This window comes from Crassostrea angulata, chromosome 1, assembly GCF_025612915.1.
Source record: "Crassostrea angulata isolate pt1a10 chromosome 1, ASM2561291v2, whole genome shotgun sequence".
Classification (NCBI taxonomy): domain Eukaryota; kingdom Metazoa; phylum Mollusca; class Bivalvia; order Ostreida; family Ostreidae; genus Magallana; species Magallana angulata.
The window spans coordinates 21,940,383-21,953,642 of NC_069111.1; the positions used below are offsets into that span (position 1 = coordinate 21,940,383).

The 13,260-nt window shown below is 34.3% G+C and overlaps 1 protein-coding gene across 6 annotated transcripts in view; it reads right to left on the bottom strand.

The window, feature by feature from the left end:
- LOC128187756 (poly(rC)-binding protein 3-like) overlaps nt 1–13,260 on the bottom strand; it is a 66,625-nt gene that overhangs the window by 47,309 nt on the left and 6,056 nt on the right. For all 6 annotated transcript variants that reach the window (XM_052858418.1, XM_052858393.1, XM_052858409.1 and 3 more), the window contains exon 2: nt 4,155–4,232. The gene's annotated coding sequence lies outside the window, so the exon portion shown is untranslated. The remainder of the gene's footprint in view (nt 1–4,154; nt 4,233–13,260) is intronic.

Sequence of the window (13,260 nt, forward strand, 5' to 3'; positions counted from 1 at the left end):
ATAATAAAAATCCATATTTGATTTATAAACACCAGATGTTTCACCATAAATGTAGTGAATCGGTACTGTAGATGTAAATTTTATGTTTTGTATTGAAAATCTTATCAATGCAGGATTTTTCCATAACTCATGATAAAAGGTAGGCAAGTTATTACTAGATGCCTGCACACTCGTTCACAATTAGTTATTAAATTAAATTCATAATATTATTAGACAGCATTTATATACTTGTGTATATATACATCAAAAATTTAGTCCTTTGATGCAATTTCAATTTTCACCGGCATGGAACGCAAAGTTTTCTTTTCCGAGTTGTCTTTGTTAGGATTAAATCTGCCAAAATTTATCCCAAATATTGGCCAAGAAATCAATACTGTGTGATGCCAGATTTACGGATTCTCCTAAATATTTCTGTTACCACCAAAAAAAAAAAAATATGAACTAGAAGAACACTACAAAGGCTTATTATTTCTTTCCATGTTGTTGTTCACTTTAAGTTCGAAAATTTTTAAAAATCAATACACTATTTCATTTTATAAAAATTGAACTCTCTTAACATGCCGTTCTTAATATTTTAAATATGAAAATTGGGTACATTTACATTAGGAAAAATAAGAATAAATAGGTGGTGTCCATATCCATCACAATAAATTATTTAGAATTTAAAACAATTAAAGATTTTGATTTGAAATCATAAGGGGGGTATAATTTTCATGCTGCAATCAAATATAGATAAACAAGAGGTAGTAATTTCATCCATTTCATTACCTTTCATTATCGAGAACCAATCCAGTGGGATCCCACAGAATCAATTGAATCAAAATCAAAAGCCAAAATTTTTTTTTGTATGGATGGAACAATTATTTGAATATCAGGCATTTTCCTTGCAGTCCCTAGTGAATCCATGTCCTTAGATCTGATTGGCTGGAACAGGATAAACTGCATCTCTGATGTAATACATTATCATGCATCAACATGTTACACCTGTTGCATCACAGCCCTTTGCCAATTAATTTCCTTGATAAGACAGGTGTAAGACATCTTAGAGTAAGAAGTGAAACAATAGAGAGAGTCAAACTGCTATGTTCTGGGATACTCCATTACATTCAACCCAATTCAGTGTGGCGAATTTAAAGTGTGTACTTTTTGCAGTGTTTTTGAATCCAGTATGTTAATAGAGTTTCATAATATTTTAAGGGAAAAAAATGGAAAAAAAAACACTAAAAAATCAGATTGGTAAATTTTGAAGATTAAAAAAATTTAAACTTTATTTCCTTCACAAGGGATACTTGAATCAAGAGTTGTTCCCCTTTGACACCCCATCGCTCCCTGTACCATTCTCCTATTGGACTCTCAATTTCAAAAACATAAGAATATCTTTACAAGTGATATCAATAAACTGAGAATTAAAATCTTATAAATCTTTGCTTTATATTTTTGGCTTCAGAACTCTCCCAGCTTTTATGACATATCTCCGTATGCTCCCAACCACTGTAACCAACCAGATAAGATGTTAAGGTCAAAGCTATATCACTTTTATCACCCTCAGTTTTTAATGGCAGAAACAAAACTGCTTAGATATGGATTTCCAGAACAAGAGGGGAATCCTTGAAACATAACAGAACATCAGAGACCACCCCTTTTTTTGGAACCGAGGAATTTCTAGGAACAAGTTCATTGCCATTTCCATTAACATGTATTATCAGCATGACCTATCATGATTTCTTTACTGAGAGGCCTATAGGCTTTAGTGCTCACTTTCTTCTACAATTATTATTCAATATGCACCAACATAATAGAAACCAGACACTCCAGTTAAACTGCTTGAATATTCCAAAGCTATCATAAAGATTGCAAAAAAGATGATTTTAAAACCTGAAGGTGAAACCCATTCCTGAAACACCTCATACAATCACTGCACTTATTTAAATTCTGATTACTTTTTTGGGAGGAGTCTGCTTTCGCTAGCTTTATTTTATGATTTACAAATTTTTTGGGGATTAATGTCTAAACGGTAATTTGTAACACACTTTTACATGAAAAAACTCCAAACTCCAAATGTTTAAAGTGCTAAGAAATTTCTCTGTGGCAGAATGCCATTCACCTGCATCCGAGACAGGAGCCTGCCTCAACTGTACAGACTGACTTCCCTCCGTTTTCTTGTATCCTTAGGAGCAATATACAACATCAGTGTCAACCGAGCTGCAGGGTAACATCAGTCTTGGTGGATATCAGCGCTGCCACCAGATCCAAACCTGTATAACGCAAGCCAATTTGACAAAACAGCCGCATTATCTTTACACAATTGAGATGCAAATGTCTTGAGTACCTAAGAATAACTTTGCTCACGGAGCTAATTACAGAGGACAGCCCCCAGAAAGTCGGGTCACTCGTGTACTAAATAGGATAGCATCTCTCTGGATACCTCCCCTCTACATGTTTCTGATATGTTACAGGTGCATGTATAGCATGGGGTTGACCTGGTCGTGACCAGCAGGGTAGAAGTGCCATGATTCAGCAGTGCCATATATCCACGCTGGAACCTCCGTACCAGAGTGACTCATGTAAACACCTCCCGCATGCAAGAGGATCAGTTTTTGATCCTCCCTCCTTCTACGCAGACATAAAACAGCCAGATGCATGCTGGGTTTCCTCACTTCTTTTTGCTCGGATAGCCAAAATACACGTCAATGAACTCCAATCATTAACCTCAAAATGAAATTTAATCAAGGGATCAAATGTTGAAGAGAATTTAGGCTGACATCAGCAATTAAAAGAGAAAAAAACCTTGCTTGTTCTCACAAGAATTAAAACACCTTCTTAGACAACTGAATTGCTTATGCTTTTTTACTCTGCTTCAATTAAAGCCTTTCTTTCAGCACCGTTTTTCGATTAGTTTTTGAAGTAATCCTTCTGTTTGGGTGTCAATTTATTATAAATCTCCCTTATCTGTTTGCTGGTAATTTTATTTCCCTTCTATCCCCACTGCTATCTTATCCCAGTCACCACTTGGAAATTGTATTCTGAGGACAGAAGACAAGTTGGTGCAGATATGACCCTCTCTTATCAGGGAAAATTGCCTTTTAAATTGACCAGGCATGGTTAGCAATCTAATGTGACCTCCAATAGGCTGATATTAATGGAGACTTATCAGGAGTGACACTTCCTAATCGATCAATACCAACTCTTCAATTAATTTACATGCCAAAACATACAATGTTTTTTTTTTTATCAAAGCCAATTGTGAGCAAAGTCACAACGAGGGTCTATAGTATGTAAAGTGTCTGCTTCAAAGTGTTGGTTTTTCAATGAGTATAGTAACTGTATACCATACAAGCTGATTGAACCCAATTGTCCCAAGTGTGTCCTGCATTTGCAGGTATTCCTTCATTTAAAGCTGCCTTAATTAAACTTGCAATTCATTTTCTATTGTTTGTACATTTCTACTTAAATGTGTATTCAAATGATTAATTCATTAGCTGTTTTACTTCATATTTGCTTATCGGTACTTGAGGATAATTTTACTATCCATTTGAAGCTCATGTGCATTAAGGCATGGACATTCAAAATTTATTAGCAAATGCATTTAATCATTTGTATGTACTTTTTCCAGTTATAGTGAGGGCTTTGACATCTTATTTTTCTCCAACTTGGGACCAAAAACAGCAGACTGAGGATGCTCTTACTATCCATCAAAAGAGAAACCATACATCAAGTCCGCGAATGAACCAAAGGTTCAATCTTATTTACACCCCTGGTGTGAAATAATGTAAAAATTTAGCTGCAATTACACATTTTGCCACATACTTTACAAAAATGACCATAATTAGAATAGAGAACCAAGCTAGTCTACTTCTTCATATGAACGCAATCAATTTTACCTGTCTCCAACGTCTGAATCAATTTTAATCTGTATCTATAGAAATGGCATTTGAAGAAATTATCTAACCATGTGTGAAACATCCTCTTAGTCACCGTTTGTATGGTTGTCAACCATTACTTTACACATGTTGGATGCAAATTTAATGCATTTTATGTCTATCACCACAAGGCCAGTCACAGCCAGTTGATTCACACTGTAGAATTTCTATCTATATGATGATGGGAAGAGTCATTCACATCAAGGATCAGTGTAATAATAGTGAGGTACTCACATGTGTCTGCTATCGCTGTGATCAGTACTTTGATTCTGCAATGGTCAACACCTCTTTGATTAAACTTGTGGTTGTCTTCTGAAATTTGAGAAAATTTGATATTTTACAAAGTTAAACAGATTACCTCTCCTGAACCTTGTCAGTTGGATTCTTTTACTTTTTTATGATCCAATCCGTTGGATAACATGAAGGTAAACATGGTGTACTGATGCATACAAAGATTGAACCGAGCTGCACCTTGCGCTTTATCAACAATGCAGGTACACCATTGCAGTGTTGGAAATGAGAAACTTGCTTTTTACTATTTTTAAATTAATCCACTAAATTTAATTGATCTGCTATTACGTCATCCTTCACATTGCTGATAACTATTCCAAAGAACTATATATGATAAGAGTAAAATTTGGCCCCCATAATTCAACATTTTTTAAAGTTTTCGGTTACAATAAAATGTTATGTTATAATTTAGAAGAGTTCATATAAAATATATTTTTCACAGATTTGTTTGATTTATTTGCACTCACTTGCAGTATATGACGTCAGAAGTGACGCTATTTCAAAAATTCAATCGAAATCAGTCGAAATTGACATTTTTCTCATCTTTTTACGAATGGGAAATATAGAGCGCATGTTTGAACCAGGACAAATTTTTTGTCACTTATTAGTCTTGGCTAGATACATCTCTGATTAAAATATTTTGTTGGTTCAAGCATGCGCTCTATGTTTCCTGAATGAAAAACTTCTTGAAAACAAGCTTTTTTATGCTAAAATGCGAAAATGGCGGGAAAAGGCTGTCTTTATAATGCTGTATTTCTAAATTGTGAGCACTTGAATCAAAATGAACATTACATTAAAACATTACATATATATCAGTACAAAGAAAACAAAGAATTACAGTAAAATAATGATATTCCTTTTAGGGGGCCATTTTAGGCCCATACCATATATAGTCCTTTTCCCTAAAAAATGTCATTACATTATCTGATTAAACCTTAATACTCTAATAAAACTAATGGACACAACCTGCGTTTTCAAGTCTGAAATAAAGTTTTTTATAAAGCAAACATGCCTGTCAATATACATGTTAAACAATATGATATCTCTAAATGTGTATGATGGTCGTAAATGCAAAATTAAAAAAATTAGCCATGTAAGCAGGAGATCAAATTGCAGACATGAAGTGTTTCAGAGAGCCTCAGACTTCTTACACACCTTCGCATTTATCATGACCTTGGATATCTTTACTTAAAACATTAGATCAAAGGCTCCTCTAAGAGCCTCATTTAAGAGAACACCATCACATTAAGGCCAAATGCAAGAATAAAAATCCTGACAATTAATCAATTGGGTGCAAATCAATTTAAAAGCAAGAGAAGATTTGTTTCAAATCCACTGAAATCCTAGAAATTTTTACATGTACAGATAAACTTTTCAAAAGAATATTACCTACTTGAATGCTGTATTTATTTATCCAGTTTACAGTATTAGTTCTGATAAATGTTGCACATCATCAAAAGAACTGAACCTTATAGCAAGACCTCGGCAAGTCTTTTGAACTTTTCTTGAAAAACAAACAACATGTAATTTAATTTCAAACCTATTTCCTACCATCTTCCATCATGCTATCAATTTAAAAACTCTTTTTCCTTTTATCTCCCCTTAAATAAGTGCGTAAAAGAGAGAAAATCCACATCAATTTTCCCTAGCAGATCGAGATACATATAAATAAATTGTACATGTATGTTTTTTACTTTTCGTATAAAATTAGAAAGCAATTAAATTAACACCTTTTCTTTCCCTGTTTACCATCATACATAAGATCTCTTCAGATCCTATTGACCTGCCCAGAAATGATAAATTCTGAAATGTCCCTTCCCTTCTTTGTTGTTCATAGTACAGCTGATCCCTATCAATACATCACACAACAAATAAATTGAAATTTAAATGTCCAACGTTCCAGTGATTTTTAATGCGATAACACTACCATCAAAGTCAGTCTTAAGCATGCATGGCTAGGAAATGCAGATTTCTAAACAAAGTGTAAATATGGAACCACTTAATCTCTGAAGAAAGACTAGTAAACTACTTAGATAAATGGTCATAAATTCTGTAAATCATCTCCAGAGAGACATTTCTCTTTAGAGATGTTTACCTTAATACACCTTTGCAGTTGATCCCTTGAGCATTACATTTTGATTTTTTCTCTTACAGATTTGTTACTGATACATTTTTAATCCTCAGAGAATTACATAACGATATTCTATTTACCTACAGGGAATCATAAACTTGGTTTTTTTAAGTCCAATCATTAACAGGTAAAAAGATCTGCAATATAAACACTGACATTGCAGGATGGCCAATCTTGACCTTTATTCAATTTTTCAAGATAAAACCTATTTTATGTTGTCAGCGATCCTACACGTTTGTTCGATCTAACCCTGAACACATAACAGTGTAACCCACAAATACTTCCTGCAGAGGAATTCATCTGTTTATTACACCACTGACCAGTAAAAAATATATTTGGCCTGGCTCTGTTGACAAGTCCCATGATGAGCTACATTAATGTCCCTCTCCACCAGACACCTATCTAGGCCAAAAATAATTGGTCATCATGAGGCCATCATATCTAATATGTCTGTCCCTCACTCCAACTAGGTAGGTTTTCTCTCTCTCTCTTTTTTATCTGTGTAGATGTCTGCACGCCGCTATACCAAGACAATAATTTTGTCCCTCAGACCATGTATATGGATGTTTGTGTCATTAAACTATAATACACCTATTACAGGTATTATTTATATAGATGTCAGAACCTGTTTGTGTTGGTACAGCCTTTCACCTGTACATCTATAGATAGGCCGACGTCCAGAGAAACACAATGGATGGAACACTGGCCCCCGTGTAAATCGACACCACAAAAGGAGCAGTCAAAGCAGCGTAAAAGTAGACAAGAAAATAACCAAAACCTTACAGACAAACAAGCTAGGGAAAAAAAAATTAAAAATTGGAAAAAAAAAATGGGGAGGAAAATTCTTGCATTTTGTCTGTGTCCTCAAACCATGGTTGTTTTGTATTTATGTGGGCTGAAGCTTGCAGTTAGACCTTTGCTGGTCTTTTGAATGTAATTTCTTGTTTTGAAGGTCAGAAACTAAAGTTAGACCAGTCAAAAGCAACTGAGGACTTACTGAAATGTTCATAATGTTAGCTCTATCTCTTTTACAATTTGTAAGCTCTATAACAATCAACTTAAGTGTAATAATTGTTACGCAAAATGAGGATTCAAGAGTCTCAAAGATCCTTAAAGCTGCTGTCGATGAGTGTAAATAATTCAAACTACAGAATATCTGATACATGCAAGTGCTCAATTTACCAGAACGGGTATACTTTTAAATACATTGAACTGTCATTTATTTAAATTAAACCTTTTATTTCCACTGCAGATCAGCCAAATCCACTAAAATGCAAATAACAGTAGTGATATTTTAACAACACTGAGAAGTTTAATTCTATAATTCATGACTTATCACCTACCCCAAAAATAATATTTACTCAGATTTTCCCCCAAATCACAGTATCAGTTGTGAACTGTTTGCTTTAACCTGAACAACAATGGACTTAAAAAAATAGAGGGTGGTTGATTAAACAGAAGAGCTAAAATCGTCTCAGCCTGAACATTGCAATGATTGTGCTGAATGTTTACATTAGGAAGATTTCAATAGATGGTGAAATTGTGAAATGACAGTATCAGGCTTCATCTTCAGACCCCAAAGGTGATGTTTTATACATGTAGATTGTCTTCAACATCCTACCATAACCAATTAATTCACAGGGAGAAAATTATGATTACTTTTTCCTCAATACAAGCAACAGATTTCAGACATGTTGCATTAAGAATATTAATACACAAAGCCGTTAGTGATATTCTTCAACATTACAAAAAATCATTGGAGTTCAAGTCTTTGGTCATTAATATTGTTCATGGATGTATTTTCAGCAATATAAGCTTGACAGTTATTCAATAGAAAATCTACAAATGCACCTCTGTGCAGTTACAATGTAAATGAGTCTATTCCGAACTGAATACTAGTATGCAGAAAGTTTGGGAACAGATTGAACTTTATGAGAAATACTGTACGCGTATTACATTTGGCTGTGCTTTCTATTTAGAATTTACAGTGGAATGAGGCTTCCAGCTATTCAGGCACATGTACATCACTAAATGCCATTATTTATAAGGATAGAAACATTTTCAAAATTATGTCAACTTGTTTAAATAAAAACTATTTTTTGCCAAATATGTAAAAGCCAATATTAAACTTTCTATCTGATGCTAGACACTCAGCCATCGGTATGGTAGTTTATTGAATTAGTCTTGCAATTTCAGTGGATCTGTTTACATTTCTGCAGTGAACTAATGGAACTTTCCATGCACCTGAATTGGTATTAATTATCACATTCATTTGAAGAATAAATATTTTCAAGTGACTCAGACGTTTTATGATGGATGTATCGCTAATCAGCCAGTGATAAATATATGGAGCTGGTTTCTGTGTATGATAATGTACCTTAATTAGTCCATCAGCTGACAAACTGTTACCATGAGGATAGCAGTCAATTCAGCATCAGACAAATATGGCTGTCCTCTCTATGTAAGCACTAGCTGTTAAACTGAGGACCTGCGTCTCTGTGCTTTGTTCTCATGCCTCCCGGCCATTTTATTGACAAACGATCTACGATACAACTTCTATGATAGGCTGGGGCATTGATACATTAGTCTCCACAACTTGTATAGTGATGAACCTTTTAACATGTTTGTTTTTAATAACCTATAATGAATTGAGGCAAAGAGAGATACATAGAGAGAGAGAGAGAGAGAGAGAGAGCTAAGATTTTGCCTTAAGTCCTCTTCCTTGCTGGAAATCAATAGTTCAGTTGCATATCATACTAGATTGCAATTTACCAAAACTCACAAGCTCAACAATGGTACTCTTGATCTACAAAGTTCACAGAACAGGCCAAAATATTTTTATTTTGCGACTTTTTGCAAACAGCAGGCTGTACTTTCTTTTAACCATCATTAAATATGACCCATGCAATTTCAAAGCCCTTTCATGCAATTACTTTCTCCAGAGTCACTTCCTCTACGATTAATCTCATAGAACGTCTTTGCTACAGGTAAAGAAGAAATGTGGAGCGCACTTCCAGTTTGACAGGGTTAATGGCTCGAGTTACACCTGTATATATACAAACTTCTGACTTTCTCGGGACCTGTGGCAGACCTTAACATGGGGAGAGGGCAGGTGACATAAATCATTATGTTGTGTTGTGTTTATCATTTAATGATTGCTTTGTCATCCGCTAAAGAATAACTCAATCATTCAGGTGCTTACCATCAAGTGTCCCTTTCAATAGAAAGAGAAAAAAATCCTGCACATCATTATACCCATTGCCCAGTGCTATTAATTCTATGTGTTTTTACTACATTATAACTCTAAATCTAGAATACATGATCAAGAAAGTGTAAGGCTTTAAGACAACCACCCTTAGCATATAGAAGAGTACAAATATACTGGTAATGGAGGACAACATTTGCTACATACAGAGTTGTAGCTTCAAAGCTGGGGTCCAAGAAGCAAGACCATGGAAAAATTCATCTTCACTGAAGATAGATTGGGGGTGTCAACCATATTAAGATGTATGGCTCTTGGACTAAAAAAGACCCATCAACCATGGTCGTAAAATTTCTCCTTTTTTCAAATTAGATTAAACACTGGCAAGGGTCTAGACAATGATCAATAACATCCACAAGTAAGCACATTGGCGGTCCTGCGTTCAATTTTATCTATCTGTTCCCATCAATTATCACACCTACCTTAACAGACAAAGTGCCTCATCAGACTGGAACAGGCAAAGTACGACTCTTTGGTGTCAATGAAATTCACAAAGATTGAAAAATTGAAAATAAATTTTCGTTGGTGGCTGTTTTTCAAATGGCAAATAAAATGAACAGTATTACATTAAACAAATCACTTTTGATGCTGACATCTTCAAGACACATGTATTTTTGCTTTCTTGGGCACAGCAACCATCAACCGATGTACATGTACTAGCTAGTATTACTTTAAATTGATTGGTACTTGCAAAGCTACTGTTTGTAATTAATCAAAAGCATTTTATAAATTACAATGGACATCTTTAATTAAAGATGTCCATTGTAATTTATAAAATGCTTTTGTTTAATTACAATACAATTACATACAATTGTATGACTGAAAACCAAAGCGGGTTTACAATAGTTTTATCGATAATAGTATACTTTTACGTTTGACCTCTAACCTTAATCAATGACATTGATCCCCTTCTTGATCTTTCATGCAAATGACTACATTCATAATATTCAAGACTTTGGATGTAATTTCTAAAAAGAAGTGAATTCAATCCTTTATGCAATACATGTACTTTCAATTAAGAGACAAAAATTATTCTGTATGACAGTTAAAAAGTTTCTATCTTATAACGATAGTTTTAACAGTAAATGTTCAATCTGCAATGATCGAGCTTTATAAAACTTGAAAGATCTGCAACACAGCTGTGTAGAACTTATCTGTTTTTACTGTTGTTTTGTGTTTTATGATCTCTATTGTGTCATGAGAGGAGGTGGGTTATTTTTTTTTATAGATATTTCAACAACTACATCCTGAATGAAGACTTTCATGATTTTTCACACATTATCACACAGTTTAAACTCAAAACATGACTTATTGGCATCAACTTGATAGAGGTCCATGTCTTTCGTCAGAGTTTATACAGCTTAATGACTGCTAATAATTTGCCATTGGTTTATTTTTGTATGCTTTTTGATCTATTTTAGTGTATTTGATTTTACAGATTTTGAGATAGAGAATTTAAGATAGCAATTTCCCCCTGAATCAGCAAAATCCCACATATATAAGTTGTAACGTCAATACAATCTTTGCAAATACAGCTGAATCATTTTTACACAGATTGGGGGGGGGGGAATAAAAACTCCTGGCAGTTTGTCTGTACCGTATTGAACTTGTAGCAGTAAAGTCTCCCGAGGCTGTTGGAATTTACATGGATAAAAATCCTACATTCTGCATGCAACTTTATCAGCTGTTTCATTCAGAGTCAAGGAAAATGGTTTAATGTCCTTTATGCTTCCAGGATAGTGACCAATTATGCACAGAAATCATTCCCAATTCTTTGGCAAGATTCTGCAGTTCAGAGTGAATGAACCAATACTGGTTTTATTAGCATGCCATGTAGAACAATGAATTTTCTTTCCTTACTTTTATAGTCACAATTTGAGAATAGCCAGAAAAAAATTATGAGATTAAAATCTTTTAGCTGTTTACTCCTCTGCAGATTTTTCATAATTGTATTCAATAAGATGCAAGAAAGAAAACCATCAATTAAATTCTGCAAGTTGTTAATCTCTCACTAGTCGGAGGTTGGGAATCTGCTTTTCTGGTTAGCAGAAAGGGACGAAACAACTAAAGTCTAATTCATTTCAAATAGTAAATGTCAAATACAACTCAACTAATTGAATAACGCATGGTATGATAATTTGTCTGTACCGCTTGGTGTGTTATAGGACCAACGACATCCAAAAGCTTATATTTTTCATACTGATGTCTATTTGTTGAAATATTATGTATCGTCGCTATAAAGCCATTATGTACACTTTTAGTCAGGGATATGAAACATACATGGAACAGCCAGATTACCATGCTATTTAGATAGCTTCCGCAACTTTAAATATAGAGCCAGAAACTTTGTCAAAAAATTCTTTTTTTAATATTGACAAATAGATAGGATTTAACGATTATTTCCATTTGTACATATCAAATTGGTTTATAAGTTTAAACGTTATAATCTTACATTGAAAAAAATACTCAAAAACGCGTGATGATGTTTATATGTATGCTCCTGGCGCATGAATAAGCTAAGTGTATTCACAGGAAATTTAATGTTGGATATTTCCAATACAAACATATACTGAATGTAAATATATTGAAATGACCAGAATTGAATCTACACACATAAGAATGAACTCTGGTATAATGTCAGCATTTCTTCATTTTGAAACATGTTCCCATAACTACAGCTAGGTTCTAGATGTTATTTTAATGTTTAAAGTTTAATTGATTATCATGTTATTATGATAACATTTATCATCAGAACTGAAGGTATTATATTCCATGCAAGTAGAAATAGAAGAAAAACACTTCTCACAAATTAACTTTATTTATCTTTTTTTCCCTCAAACTTTTGTCCTACACATTTAACTCCCGTTGATCTTTTTGATTTTTTTTTTCGTCAGAGTCGATCAGCTCAACAGAATAATACCACCAACTTGTGTGCCAGGAAATCATTCCGAGAATAAATGGCTCCCATAAAAAAACTAAGCCCTGCAGAACTCATGCAGTACATGCTGTGAAATGAAAAATTACTAAACTATTTATACGCAACATCAATCTCACTGCAATTAACTGATCAGTCGATCTTCTGACCAGTATCTATCTTTATCTGATTTGTGTATATCAAATTCGGATGCAAAGGGGGAAAAAAAAAGCAAAATGGAGTCGGTAACCTTCGATTCCACTGCTTCCTCCATACAAATCAAAGCCTCGGTGTCTACGGCTGGCAGGCAGACCGCGATATCCCTTCAACAGCATCTCCCCAACAAGACTTCCGTGCTCTCTGCTGACCTTTCCTTTTGAATTCTGACACCAAAAGAATGTATAAGCTGGGCAATCAGAGAATCATCAAAGAATGCCATTACAATTATCAAAGTCTAAAGGCTAGCCAGCAATATTCAAGACTCAAGTTCCATATTATTTATTTCATCTTCAAATCTCCTGATATTTGTGATCCTTTATCAAAGTATGGGGGGAGGAGGGGGGGGGGGGTGGTTTACATTGAGCACCAGATGCTCAACTCAAGACATATTGTCCCCACTGACTCAGGGAAAAACTCTTGGGAGTCAAATGCCTACTGAAGCCATTACTAACAGGAAAAGCCAGCTTTGCCAAATCTCACATTTTCTAGTGGTTTCAAGGATCTTGATCAAGTGGTCTCAATT